Here is a 14,902-nt window from a genome sequence, read left to right as displayed (position 1 = left end):
CACCGCTCCTCCTGTATATACACTGCACCGCTCCTCCTGTATATACACTGCACCGCTCCTCCTGTATACCTGCACCGCTCCTCCTGTATATACACAGCACCGCTCCTCCTGTATATACACTGCACCGCTCCTCCTGTATACACAGCACCGCTCCTCCTGTATATACACAGCACCGCTCCTCCTGTATATACACTGCACAGCACCGCTCCTGTATACACAGCACCGCTCCTCCTGTATAACACTGCACCGCTCCTCCTGTATATACACGCACCGCTCCTCCTGTATATACACTGCACCGCTCCTCCTGTATATACCACTTGCACCGCCTCCTGTATATACACTGCACCGCTCCTCCTGTATATACACTGCACCGCTCCTCCTGTATATACACTGCACCGCTCCTCCTGTATATACACAGCACCGCTCCTCCTGTATATACACTGCAACCGCTCCTCCTGGATATACACAGCACCGCTCCTCCTGTATACACACTGCACCGCTCCTCCTGTATATACACTGCACCGCTCCTCCTGTATATACACTGCACCGCTCCTCCTGTATATACACTGCACTGCACCGCTCCTCCTGTATATACACTGCACCGCTCCTCCTCTATATACACTGCACCGCTCCTCCTGTATGTACACTGCACCGCTCCTCCTGTATATACACTGCACCGCTCCTCCTGTATATACACAGCACCGCTCCTCCTGTATATACACTGCACCGCTCCTCCTGTATATACACTGCACTGCACCGCTCCTCCTGTATATACACTGCACCGCTCCTCCTGTATATACACTGCACGCCCGCTCCTCTGTATTACACTGCACTGCACCGCTCCTCCTCTATATACACTGCACCGCTCCTCCTGTATGTACACTGCACCGCTCCTCCTGTATATACACTGCACCGCTCCTCCTGTATATACACAGCACCGCTCCTCCTGTATATACACTGCACCGCTCCTCCTGTATACACTGCACCGCTCCTCCTGTATATACACAGCACCGCTCCTCCTGTATATACACTGCCACCGTCCTCCTGTATATACACTGCACCGCTCCTCCTGTATATACACTGCACCGCTCCTCCTGTATATACACAGCACCGCTCCTCCTGTATATACACAGCACCGCTCCTCCTGTATATACACTGCACAGCACCGCTCCTCCTGTATATACACTGCACCGCTCCTCCTGTATATACACAGCACCGCTCCTCTGTATACACAGCACCGCTCCTCCTGTATATACACAGCACCGCTCCTCCTGTATATACACTGCACAGCACCGCTCCTCCTGTATATACACTGCACCGCTCCTCCTGTATATACACTGCACCGCTCCTCCTGTATATACACAGCACCGCTCCTCCTGTATATACACTGCACCGCTCCTCCTGTTATACACACACCGCTCCTCCTGTATATACACTGCACCGCTCCTCCTTATATACACTGCACCGCTCCTCCTGTAACACACTGCACCGCTCCTCCTGTATATACCACAGCACCGCTCCTCCTGTATATACACAGCACCGCTCCTCCTGTATATACACTGCACCGCTCCTCCTGTATACACACTGCACCGCTCCTCCTGTATATACACAGCACCGCTCCTCCTGTATATACACTGCACCGCTCCTCCTGTATACACACTGCACCGCTCCTCCTGTATATACACAGCACCGCTCCTCCTGTATATACACAGCACCGCTCCTCCTGTATATCACAGCACCGCTCCTCCTGTATATACACAGCACCGCTCCTCCTGTATAGACACTGCACCGCTCCTCTGTATACACAGCACCGCTCCTCCTGTATATACACTGCACCGCTCCTCCTGTATATACACTGCAACCGCTCCTCCTGTATACACACTGCAACCGCTCCTCCTGTATATACACAGCACCGCTCCTCCGTATATACACTGCACCGCTCCTCCTGTATACCACTGCACCCGCTCCTCCTGTATATACACAGCACCGCTCCTCCTGTATATACACAGCACCGCTCCTCCTGATATACACTGCCCGCTCCTCCTGTAATACACTGCACCGCTCCTCCTGTATATACACGTGCACTGCACCGCTCCTCCTGTATATACACTGCACCGCTCCTCCTCTATATACACTGCACCGCTCCTCCTGTATATACACTGCAACCGCTCCTCCTGTATATCACTGCACCGCTCCTCCTGTATATACACTGCACCGCTCCTCCTGTATATACACAGCACCGCTCCCTCCTGTATATACAACTGCACCGCTCCTCCGGTATATCACACTGCACCGCTCCTCCTGTAATACACTGCACCGCTCCTCCTCTATATACACTGCACCGCTCCTCCTGTATATACACAGCACCGCTCCTCCTGTATATACACTGCACCGCTCCTCCTGTATATACACTGCACCGCTCCTCCTGTATACCACAGCACCGCTCCTCCTGTATATACACAGCACCGCTCCTCCTGTATATACACTGCACCGCTCCTCCTGTATATACACTGCACCGCTCCTCCTGTATATACACAGCACCGCTCCTCCTGTATATACACTGCACCGCTCCTCCTGTATATACACAGCACCGCTCCTCCTGTATATACACTGCACCGCTCCTCCTGTATATACACTGCACGCTCCTCCTGTATATCACTGCACTGCTCCTCCTGTATATACAACTGCCACCCTCCTCCTGTATATAAACAGCCACCGCTCCTCCTGTATACAGTGCACTGCACCTCCTGTATACACTGCACAGCACCGCTCCTCCTGTATATACACAGCACCGCTCCTCCTCGTATACACTGCACAGCCCGCTCCTCCTGTATATACACAGCACCGCTCCTCCTGTATTACACTGCACCGCTCCTCCTGTATATACACAGCACCGCTCCTCCTGTATACAGCATGCACCTCCTGTATACCTGCACAGCACCGCTCCTCCTGTATGTACACAGCACCGCTCCTCCTGTATACACTGCACAGCACCGCTCCTCCTGTATACACAGCACCGCTCCTCCTGTATACACTGCACAGCACCGCTCCTCCTGTATATACACCGCACCGCTCCTCCTGTATACACAGCACAGCACCGCTCCTCCTGTATACACAGCACCGCTCCTCCTGTATACACTGCACAGCACCGCTCCTCCGCTGTATATACACAGCACCGCTCCTCCTGTTTACACTGCACGCGCTCCTCCTGTATCCACAGCACGCTCCTCCTGTATACACAGCACCGCTCCTCCTGTATACACAGCACCGCTCCTCCTGTATAACAGCACAGCACCGCTCCTCCTGTATAAAGCAACCGCTCCTCCTGTATTACACTGCACAGCACCGCTCCTCCTGTATAAACAGCACCGCTCCTCCTGTATACACCTGCACCGCTCCTCCTGTTATACACTGCACAGCACCGCTCCTCCTGTATACACTGCACAGCACCGCTCCTCCTGTATATACACAGCACCGCTCCTCCTGTATACACAGCACCGCTCCTCCTGTATACACAGCACCGCTCCTCCTGTATACACAGCACTGCTCCTCCTGTATATACACAGCACCGCTCCTCCTGTATACACAGCACCGCTCCTCCTGTATACACAGCACCGCTCCTCCTGTATACACAAACACCGCTCCTCCTGTATATACACTGCACCGCTCCTCCTGTATATACACAGCACCGCTCCTCCTGTATACACAGCACCGCTCCTCCTGTATACACAGCACCGCTCCTCCTGTATACACAGCACCGCTCCTCCTGTATATACACTGCACCGCTCCTCCTGTATATACACTGCACAGCACCGCTCCTGTATATACACCGCACCGCTCCTCCTGTATACACAGCACCGCTCCTCCTGTATACACAGCACCGCTCCTCCTGTATATACACAGCACCGCTCCTCCTGTATACAGTGCTTCACATAATTATTCATACTCCTGGCAAATTTCGACTTAAAGTTACTTTTATTCAACCGGTAAGTAATGTTTGGATGGGAAATGACATCAGTGTCTCCCAGAAGACAATAGGACGATGCACAGGAGACATTATTATTGTGGGAAACCATTTCTCAGCTTTTAAGGTGCGGTGTCTGTGGGTCGCTGCTGAGTAATGGATGTAAGGTGCGGTGTCTGTGGGTCGCTGCTGAGTCATGGATGTAAGGTGCGGTGTCTGCGGATCACTGCTGAGTAATGGATGTAAGGTGCGGTGTCTGTGGGTCACTGCTGAGTCATGGATGTAAGGTGCGGTGTCTGTGGGTCGCTGCTGAGTCATGGATGTAAGGTGCGGTGTCTGCGGATCACTGCTGAGTCATGGATGTAAGGTGCGGGTCTGTGGGTCCTGCTGAGTAATGGATGTAAGGTGCGGTGTCTGCTGGATCACTGCTGAGTCATGGATGTAAGGTGCGGTGTCTGTGGGTCGCTGCTGAGTCATGGATGTAAGGTGCGGTGTCTGCGGATCACTGCTGAGTCATGGATGTAAGGTGCGGTGTCTGTGGGTCGCTGCTGAGTAATGGATGTAAGGTGCGTGTCTGTGGGTCGCTGCTGAGTAATGGATGTAAGGTGCGGTGTCGTGGGTCGCTGCTGAGTAATGGATGTAAGGTGCGGTGTCTGTGGGTCGCTGCTGAGTCATGGATGTAAGGTGCGGTGTCTGCGGATCACTGCTGAGTATGGATGTAAGGTGCGGTGTCTGTGGGTCGCTGCTGAGTCATGGATGTAAGGTGCGGTGTCTGTGGATCACTGCTGAGTCATGGATGTAAGGTGCGGTGTCTGTGGGTCACTGCTGAGTCATGGATGTAAGGTGCGGTGTCTGTGGGTCGCTGCTGAGTAATGGATGGTAAGTGCGGTGTCTGTGGGTCGCTGCTGAGTCATGGATGTAAGGTCGGTGTCCTGCGGATCACTGCTGAGTAATGGGTGTAAGGTGCGGTGTCTGTGGGTCACTGCTGAGTAATGGGTGTAAGGTGCGGTGTCTGTGGGTCGCTGCTGAGTCATGGATGTAAGGTGCGTGTCTGCGGATCGCTGCTGATCATGGATGTAAAGTGCGGTGTCTGCGGATCACTGCTGATCATGGATGTAAGGTGCGGTGTCTGTGGGTCGCTGCTGAGTAATGGATGTAAGGTGCGGTGTCTGTGGGTCGCTGCTGAGTCATGGATGTAAGGTGCGGTGTCTGCGGATCACTGCTGAGTCATGGATGTAAGGTGCGGTGTCTGTGGGTCTGCTGAGTCATGGATGTAAGGTGCGGTGTCTGCGGATCACTGCTGAGTAATGGATGTAAGGTGCGGTGTCTGTGGGTCACTGCTGAGTCATGGATGTAAGGTGCGGTGTCTGTGGGTCGCTGCTGAGTCATGGATGTAAGGTGCGGTGTCTGTGGGTCGCTGCTGAGTCATGGATGTAAGGTGCGGTGTCTGTGGGTCGCTGCTGAGTCATGGATTAAGGTGCGCTGTCTTGGGTCACTGCTGAGTCATGGATGTAAGGTGCGGTGTCTGTGGGTCACTGCTGATCATGGATGTAAGGTGCGGTGTCTGTGGGTCGCTGCTGAGTCATGGATGTAAGGTGCGGTGTCTGTGGGTCGCTGCTGAGTCATGGATGTAAGGTGCGGTGTCTGCGGATCACTGCTGAGTCATGGATGTAAGGTGCGGTGTCTGTGGGTCACTGCTGAGTCATGGATGTAAGGTGCGGTGTCTGCGGATCACTGCTGAGTAATGGATGTAAGGTGCGGTGTCTGTGGGTCGCTGCTGAGTCATGGATGTAAGGTGCGGTGTCTGTGGGTCGCTGCTGAGTCATGGATGTAAGGTGCGGTGTCTGCGGATCACTGCTGAGTCATGGATGTAAGGTGCGGTGTCTGCGGATCACTGCTGAGTCATGGATGTAAGGTGCGGTGTCTGTGGGTCACTGCTGAGTCATGGATGTAAGGTGCGGTGTCTGTGGGTCGCTGCTGAGTCATGGATGTAAGGTGCGGTGTCTGCGGATCACTGCTGAGTAATGGATGTAAGGTGCGGTGTCTGTGGGTCGCTGCTGAGTAATGGATGTAAGGTGCGGTGTCTGTGGTCGCTGCTGAGTATGGATGTAAGGTGCGGTGTCTGTGGGTCCTGCTGAGTCATGGATGTAAGGTGCGGTGTCTGTGGGTCACTGCTGAGTCATGGATGTAAGGTGCGGTGTCTGGGGTCTCTGAGTCATGGATGTAAGGTGCGGTGTCTGTGGGTCACTGCTGAGTAATGGATGTAAGGTGCGGTGTCTGTGGGTCACTGCTGAGTCATGGATGTAAGGTGCGTGTCTGCGGATCACTGCTGAGTCATGGATGTAAGGGCGGTGTCTGTGGTCACTGCTGAGTCATGGATGTAAGGTGCGGTGTCTGTGGTCGCTGCTGAGTAATGGATGTAAGGTGCGGTGTCTGTGGGTCGCTGCTGAGTCATGGATGTAAGGTGCGGTGTCTGTGGGTCGCTGCTGAGTCATGGATGTAAGTGCGGTGTCTGCGGATCACTGCTGAGTATGGATGTAAGGTGCGGTGTCTGCGGATCACTGCTGAGTCATGGATGTAAGGTGCGGTGTCTGGGATCACTGCTGAGTCATGGATGTAAGGTGCGGTGTCTGTGGGTCGCTGCTGAGTCATGGATGTAAGGTGCGGTGTCTGTGGGTCGCTGCTGAGTCATGGATGTAAGGTGCGGTGTCTGTGGGGCTGCTGAGTCATGGATGTAAGGTGCGGTGTCTGTGGGTCGCTGCTGAGTCATGGATGTAAGGTGCGGTTGTCTGCGGATCACTGCTGAGTAATGGATGTAAGGTGCGGTGTCTGTGGGTCACTGCTGAGTCATGGATGTAAGGTGCGGTGTCTGTGGGTCGCTGCTGAGTCATGGATGTAAGGTGCGGTTCTGGGTCGCTGCTGAGTCATGGATGTAAGGTGCGGTGTCTGTGGGTCACTGCTGAGTGGATGTAAGGTGCGGTTCTGTGGGTCGCTGCTGAGTCATGGATGTAAGGTGCGGTGTCTGTGGGTCACTGCTGAGTATGGATGTAAGGTGCGGTGTCTGTGGGTCGCTGCTGAGTCATGGATGTAAGTGCGGTGTCTGTGGGTCACTGCTGAGTAATGGATGTAAGGTGCGGTGTCTGTGGGTCACTGCTGAGTAATGGATGTAAGGTGCGGTGTCTGCGGGTCACTGCTGAGTAATGGATGTAAGGTGCGGTGTCTGCGGATCACTGCTGAGTCATGGATGTAAGGTGCGGTGTCTGCGGATCACTGCTGAGTCATGGATGTAAGGTGCGGTGTCTGCGGATCACTGCTGAGTCATGGATCTGCTGAAGTGCCATGGATGTAGGTGCGTGTCGCGGATCACTGCGAGTAATGGATGTAAGGTGGCAGTGTCTGTTGGGTCACTGCGGAGTCCATTGGAGTTAAGTGCGGTGTCTGCGGATCACTGCTGAGTAATGGATTGTAAGGTGCGGTGTCTGTGGGTCACTGCTGAGTCATGGATGTAAGGTGCGGTGTCTGCGGATCACTGCTGAGTAAGGGATGTAAGGTGCGTGTCTGCGGATCGCTGCTGAGTCATGGATGTAAGGTGCGGTGTCTGCTGATCGCTGCTGAGTCATGGATGTAAGGGCGGTGTCTGTGGGTCGCTGCTGAGTCAGGGATGTAAGGGCGGTGTCTGTGGGTCGCTGCTGAGTCCATGGATGTAAGGTGCGGTGTCTGCGGATCGCTGCTGAGTCATGGATTGTAGGTGCTGTGTCTGTGGGTCGCTGCTGAGTCATGGAGTAGGTGCGGTGTCTGTGGGTCACTGCTGAGTCATGGATGTAAGGTGCGGTGTCTGTGGGTCGCTGCGAGTAATGGATGTAAAGGTGCGGTGTCTGTGGGTCCTGCTGAGTAATGGATGTAAGGTGCGGTGTCTGTGGGTCACTGCTGAGTAATGGATGTAAGGTGCGGTGGTCTGTGGGTCGCTGCTGAGTCATGGATGTAAGGTGCGGTGTCTGTGGGTCACTGCTGAGTAATGGATGTAAGGTGCGGTGTCTGTGGGTCGCTGCTGAGTAATGGATGTAAGGTGCGGTGTCTGTGGGTCGCTGCTGAGTCCATGGATGTAAGGTGCGGTGGTCTGTGGGTCACTGCTGAGTCATGGATGTAAGGTGCGGTGTCTGTGGGTCGCTGCTGAGTCATGGATGTAAGGTGCGGTGTCTGTGGGTCGCTGCTGAGTCATGGATGTAAGGTGCGGTGTCTGTGGGTCGCTGCTGAGTCATGGATGTAAGGTGCGGTGTCTGTGGGTCGCTGCTGAGTAATGGATGTAAGGTGCGGTGTCTGTGGGTCGCTGCTGAGTCATGGATGTAAGGTGCGGTGTCTGTGGGTCACTGCTGAGTAATGGATGTAAGGTGCGGTGTCTGTGGGTCGCTGCTGAGTCAGTGGATGTAAGGTGCGGTGTCTGTGGGTCACTGCTGAGTAATGGATGTAAGGTGCGGTGTCTGTGGGTCACTGCTGAGTAATGGATGTAAGGTGCGGTGTCTGCGGGTCACTGCTGAGTAATGGATGTAAGGTGCGGTGTCTGCGGATCACTGCTGAGTCATGGATGTAAGGTGCGGTGTCTGCGGATCACTGCTGAGTCATGGATGTAAGGTGCGGTGTCTGCGGATCACTGCTGAGTCATGGATGTAAGGTGCGGTGTCTGTGGGTCACTGCTGAGTCATGGATGTAAGGTGCGGTGTCTGTGGGTCACTGCTGAGTAATGGATGTAAGGTGCGGTGTCTGTGGGTCGCTGCTGAGTAATGGATGTAAGGTGCGGTGTCTGTGGGTCGCTGCTGAGTAATGGATGTAAGGGCGGTGTCTGCGGATCACTGCTGAGTCATGGATGTAAGGTGCGGTGTCTGCGATCACTGCTGAGTAATGGATGTAAGGTGCAGTGTCTGTGGGTCCTGCTGAGTCATGGATGTAAGGTGCGGTGTCTGTGGGTCACTGCTGAGTAATGGATGTAAGGTGCGGTGTCTGCGGATCACTGCTGAGTCATGGATGTAAGGTGCGGTGTCTGCGGATCACTGCTGAGTAATGGATGTAAGGTGCAGTGTCTGTGGGTCACTGCTGAGTCATGGATGTAAGGTGCGGTGTCTGCGGATCACTGCTGAGTAATGGATGTAAGGTGCGGTGTCTGTGGGTCACTGCTGAGTCATGGATGTAAGGTGCGGTGTCTGTGGGTCACTGCTGAGTCATGGATGTAAGGTGCGGTGTCTGTGGGTCGCTGCTGAGTCATGGATGTAAGGTGCGGTGTCTGTGGGTCGCTGCTGAGTCATGGATGTAAGGTGCGGTGTCTGTGGGTCACTGCTGAGTCATGGATGTAAGGTGCGGTGTCTGTGGGTCGCTGCTGAGTCATGGATGTAAGGTGCGGTGTCTGTGGGTCGCTGCTGAGTAATGGATGTAAGGTGCGGTGTCTGTGGGTCGCTGCTGAGTCATGGATGTAAGGTGCGTGTCTGTGGGTCACTGCTGAGTCATGGATGTAAGGTGCGGTGTCTGCGGATCACTGCTGAGTCATGGATGTAAGGTGCGGTGTCTGTGGGTCGCTGCTGAGTAATGGATGTAAGTGCGGTGTCTGTGGGTCGCTGCTGAGTCATGGATGTAAGGTGGCGGTGTCTGTGGGTCACTGCTGAGTCATGGATGTAAGGTGCGGTGTCTGTGGGTCGCTGCTGAGTAATGGATGTAAGGTGCGGTGTCTGTGGGTCACTGCTGAGTAATGGATGTAAGGTGCGGTGTCTGTGGGTCACTGCTGAGTAATGGATGTAAGGTGCGGTGTCTGTGGGTCGCTGCTGAGTAATGGATGTAAGGTGCGCTTGGTCTATGTGACCCCCCAGTCACAGAGAGGAAATGGTATAGGATAAACCAGGCACTCAAGTATGGAGTAGATTGATAAGGATATTTATTCCCACAATGACAATAGAATATAACAATAAAAATCCCCAATAAAATATTATAAAACACTTTGAACGGTGATAGCGGCAATATAAGGCATGTGCACTAGATAGCGGCAATATAAGGCATGTGCACTAGATAGCGGCAATATAAGGCATGTGCACTAGATAGCGGCAATATAAGGCATGTGCACTAGATAGCGGCAATATAAGGCATGTGCACTAGATAGCGGCAATATAAGGCATGTGTACTAGATAGCGGCAATATAAGGCATGTGCACTAGATAGCGGCAATATAGGCAGTGCATAGATAGCGGCAATATAAGGCATGTGCACTAGATAGCGGCAATATAAGGCATGTGCACTAGATAGCGGCAATATAAGGCATGTGCACTAGATAGCGGCAATATAGGCATGTGCTACTAGATAGCGGCAATATAAGGCATGTGCACTAGATAGCGGCAATATAAGGCATGTGCACTAGATAGCGGCAATATAAGGCATGTGCACTAGATAGCGGCAATATAAGGCATGTGCACTAGATAGCGGCAATATAAGGCATGTGCACTAGATAGCGGCAATATAAGGCATGTGCACTAGATAGCGGCAATATAAGGCATGTGCACTAGATAGCGGCAATATACGGCATGTGCACTAGATAGCGGCAATATAAGGCATGTGCACTAGATAGCGGCAATATAAGCATGTGCACTAGATAGCGGCAATATAAGGCATGTGCACTAGATAGGGCAATATAAGGCATGTGCACTAGATAGCGGCAATATAAGGCATGTGCACTAGATAGCGGCAATATAAGGCATGTGCACTAGATAGCGGCATATAAGGCATGTGCACTAGATAGCGGCAATATAAGGCATGTGCACTAGATAGCGGCAATATAAGGCAGTGCACTAGATAGCGGCAATATAAGGCATGTGCACTAGATAGCGGCAATATAAGGCATGTGCACTAGATAGCGGCAATATAAGGCATGTGCACTAGATAGCGGCAATATAAGGCATGTGCACTAGATAGCGGCAATATAAGGCATGTGCACTAGATAGCGGCAATATAAGGCATGTGCACTAGATAGCGGCATATAAGGATGTGCACTAGATAGCGGCAATATAAGGCATGTGCACTAGATAGCGGCAATATAAGGCATGTGCACTAGATAGCGGCAATATAAGGCATGTGCACTAGATAGCGGCAATATAAGGCATGTGCACTAGATAGCGGCAATATAAGGCATGTGCACTAGATAGCGGCAATATAAGGCATGTGCACTAGATAGCGGCAATATAAGGCATGTGCACTAGATAGCGGCAATATAAGGCATGTGCACTAGATAGCGGCAATATAAGGCATGTGCACTAGAAGTCAATGTGTTACTTGAATAGCAGCGGCAATAGACATAGGCAGTAATTGATGTATAGCAGCGTTGGACACGTGGCTTGTAGATACTGAAGTCATTGGGTTCAGAAGACAAGGAAAACGCACAAAAACCGTAATTGGTAGCAGAGTCTTCTAAGCGCTTCTTTGGTTTCGGTAACGCTGAATTTGCGCAGCGCTGGCGTCCCACCGATTTGAGCAGCTCTGTAGCTTAGTTTTACCTGGCCAGTATGTCTTTCTCCTACGTCCGGATCTGTGGAAGTTCGCTGTGGGCGCGGTGTCACCTGGACACCGCGGTGTCACCTCCTCAGCACTCCCTCAGTGCGCCTGCGCCGATGACGTCTTCTATTTCGGTGATGTCATCGGCGCAGGCGCACTGAGGGAGTGCTGAGGAGACGAGCCTCCTCATCTCAGAGCGCCTGCGCCGAATCCACACAGGCGCGCAATTTTTGAAATGCCGACAGGGCTGGCCGGAGGAGGAGATCCCGGCTGGCCCTGTCAATCAACACGACGAGGGGGCGGATTTCTGCAGCAGCTACCAGCAAGTAGACGCCCTACTTGCTGCTAGAGACCGGATTTACATATTATAAAACTTCGTTTTTTGCAGAAACTGCTGGATCAAAGTAAGTAACACAATTATATTGTCATATATCGCAATATAACTAATTTCACCAGCCCAAAAAAAAATATCACTTTAGTGGGGTGACAGAAGCCCTTTAAATAGCAGTGGAACATAAAACGCAATCTATTATAAAAAACCGCAGCAAAACCCAGACCATAGGAATCGCACAAGGGAAAACGCATGTAATGATTTCATTGGACAGATCCAGTTTTCCACGCCTTGGCACGATGAAATCCCGTCCGGATCTTGCTTCTTTCCAAGATTTCATATAAAAGGATGTGGGGAAGCACTTCAGGGTCACCACTGAGGAAGGGGTCACTCAGAGAACCCCGAAACGCGTGTGGTCTAATGCCCTGTACCGGCATGCTGGAAAAATAGCTCCCCTGGACTTCCAAGAATCCATCAGCTGTGACTAAGAGCGACGAACGCCGGAGGAATCCTAATAAAGCCACGGACATTGCTTCGGTGAGCAGGACATCCAGGTGACACCGCGCCCACAGCGAACTTCCACAGATCCGGACGTAGGAGAAAGACATACTGGCCAGGTAAAACTAAGCTACAGAGCTGCTCAAATCGGTGGGACGCCAGCGCTGCGCAAATTCAGCATTACCGAAACCAAAGAAGCGCTTAGAAGACTCTGCTACCAATTACGGTTTTTGTGCGTTTTCATCGTCTTCTGAACCCAATGACTTCAGTATCTACAAGCCACGTGTCCAACGCTGCTATACATCAATTACTGCCTATGTCTATAGCCGCTGCTATTCAAGTAACACATTGACTTCTAGTGCACATGCCTTATATTGCCGCTATCTAGTGCACACGCCTTATATTGCCGCTATCTAGTGCACATGCCTTATATTGCCGCTATCTAGTGCACATGCCTTATATTGCCGCTATCTAGTGCACATGCCTTATATTGCCGCTATCTAGTGCACATGCCTTATATTGCCGCTATCTAGTTGCACATGCCTTATATTGCCGCTATCTAGTGCACATGCATTATATTGCCGCTATCTAGTACACATGCTATCTAGTGCACATGCCTTATATGCCGCTATCTAGTGCACATGACCTTATATTGCCGCTATCTAGTGCACATGCCTTATATTGCCGCTATCTAGTGCACATGCCTTATATTGCCGCTATCTAGTGCACATGCCTTATATTGCCGCTATCTAGTGCACATGCCTTATATTGCCCGCTATCTAGTGCACATGCCTTATATTGCCGCTATCTAGTGCACATGCCTTATATTGCCGCTATCTAGTGCACATGCCTTATATTGCCGCTATCTAGTGCACATGCCTTATATTGCCGCTATCTAGTGCACATGCCTTATATTGCCGCTATCTAGTGCACATGCCTTATATTGCCGCTATCTAGTGCACATGCCTTATATTGCCGCTATCTAGTGCACATGCCTTATATTGCCGCTATCTAGTGCACATGCCTTATATTGCCGCTATCTAGTGCACATGCCTTATATTGCCGCTATCTAGTGCACATGCCTTATATTGCCGCTATCTAGTGCACATGCCTTATATTGCCGCTATCTAGTGCACATGCCTTATATTGCCGCTATCTAGTGCACATGCCTTATATTGCCGCTATCTAGTGCACATGCCTTATATTGCCGCTATCTAGTGCACATGCCTTATATTGCCGCTATCTAGTGCACATGCCTTATATTGCCGCTATTAGTGCACATGCCCTTATATTGCCGCTATCTAGTGCACATGCCTTATATTGCCGCTATCTAGTGCACATGCCTTATATTGCCGCTATCTAGTGCACATGCCTTATATTGCCGCTATCTAGTGCACATGCCTTATATTGCCGCTATCTAGTGCACATGCCTTATATTGCCGCTATCTAGTGCACATGCCTTATATTGCCGCTATCTAGTGCACATGCCTTATATTGCCGCTATCTAGTGCACATGCCTTATATTGCCGCTATCTAGTGCACATGCCTTATATTGCCGCTATCTAGTACACATGCCTTATATTGCTGCTATCTAGTGCACATGCCTTATATTGCCGCTATCTAGTGCACATGCCTTATATTGCCGCTATCTAGTGCACATGCCTATATTGCCGCTATCTAGTGCACATGCCTTATATTGCCGCTATCTAGTACACATGCCTTATATTGCCGCTATCTAGTGCACATGCCTTATATTGCTGCTATCTAGTACACATGCCTTATATTGCTGCTATCTAGTGGATGGGTGTATGTGGCGGTGTAGGTTGACGTGGCGGTGTAGGTTGATGTGGCGGTGTAGGTTGACGTGGCGGTGTAGGTTGACGTGGCGGTGTAGGTTGACGTGGCGTGTGTAGGTTGACGTGGCGGTGTAGGTTGACGTGGCGGTGTAGGTTGTTGTGGCGGTGTAGGTTGACGTGGCGGTGTAGGTTGACGTGGCGGTGTAGGTTGACGTGGCGGTGTAGGTTGACGTGGCGGTGTAGGTTGACGTGGCGGTGTAGGTGGAAGCGGTGGTGAAGGATGAGCCAACACTGATTTGTGTTATTTTTTATTTTTAAATTGGGGTATCCCCCAAAATATTGGGACAAATAACAAAATAAAACAAAGAATCAGTGCACTTGACTTCAGTACAAGACTGGATGGCTGAGGTATAAATGTCTATTCTGCACACGGGGCGGACGAGTCCTGTGGGGTCCAGGCCGGGTTCATTATAATGACCGTGAGCTTGTCCACGTTGGCTGCGGCCGGTGATAACGCTCTCTGCCGGCTAAACACGCGTTCACACTATACACTGGCTGCAGGGCAGGTCAGCACCTCCTAGGCTGACAGAGCTATCCCACATGTCAGCCATGCTAACCCTGCCTTCTGAGGTGCTGGCGGTGCCCCCGCTGCGTTGGCGACCTCTTCTCCTCCTCTGCCTTCGCCTTGTGCTTCCGCTGTGCCCCCGCTGTCAGGTGGGAATGCCATCAGCAGCGCGCGCTTGTAGTCGCCATCTTCCCATCAGTAACAGATGTTTTCACTAAATTTACTTCC

This window comes from Bufo gargarizans, unplaced genomic scaffold, assembly GCF_014858855.1.
Source record: "Bufo gargarizans isolate SCDJY-AF-19 unplaced genomic scaffold, ASM1485885v1 fragScaff_scaffold_107_pilon, whole genome shotgun sequence".
In the NCBI taxonomy this organism is placed as follows: Eukaryota; Metazoa; Chordata; class Amphibia; order Anura; family Bufonidae; genus Bufo; species Bufo gargarizans.
The sequence above is the reverse complement of the archived record's forward strand: the minus strand, read 5'-3'. Positions refer to the sequence as shown.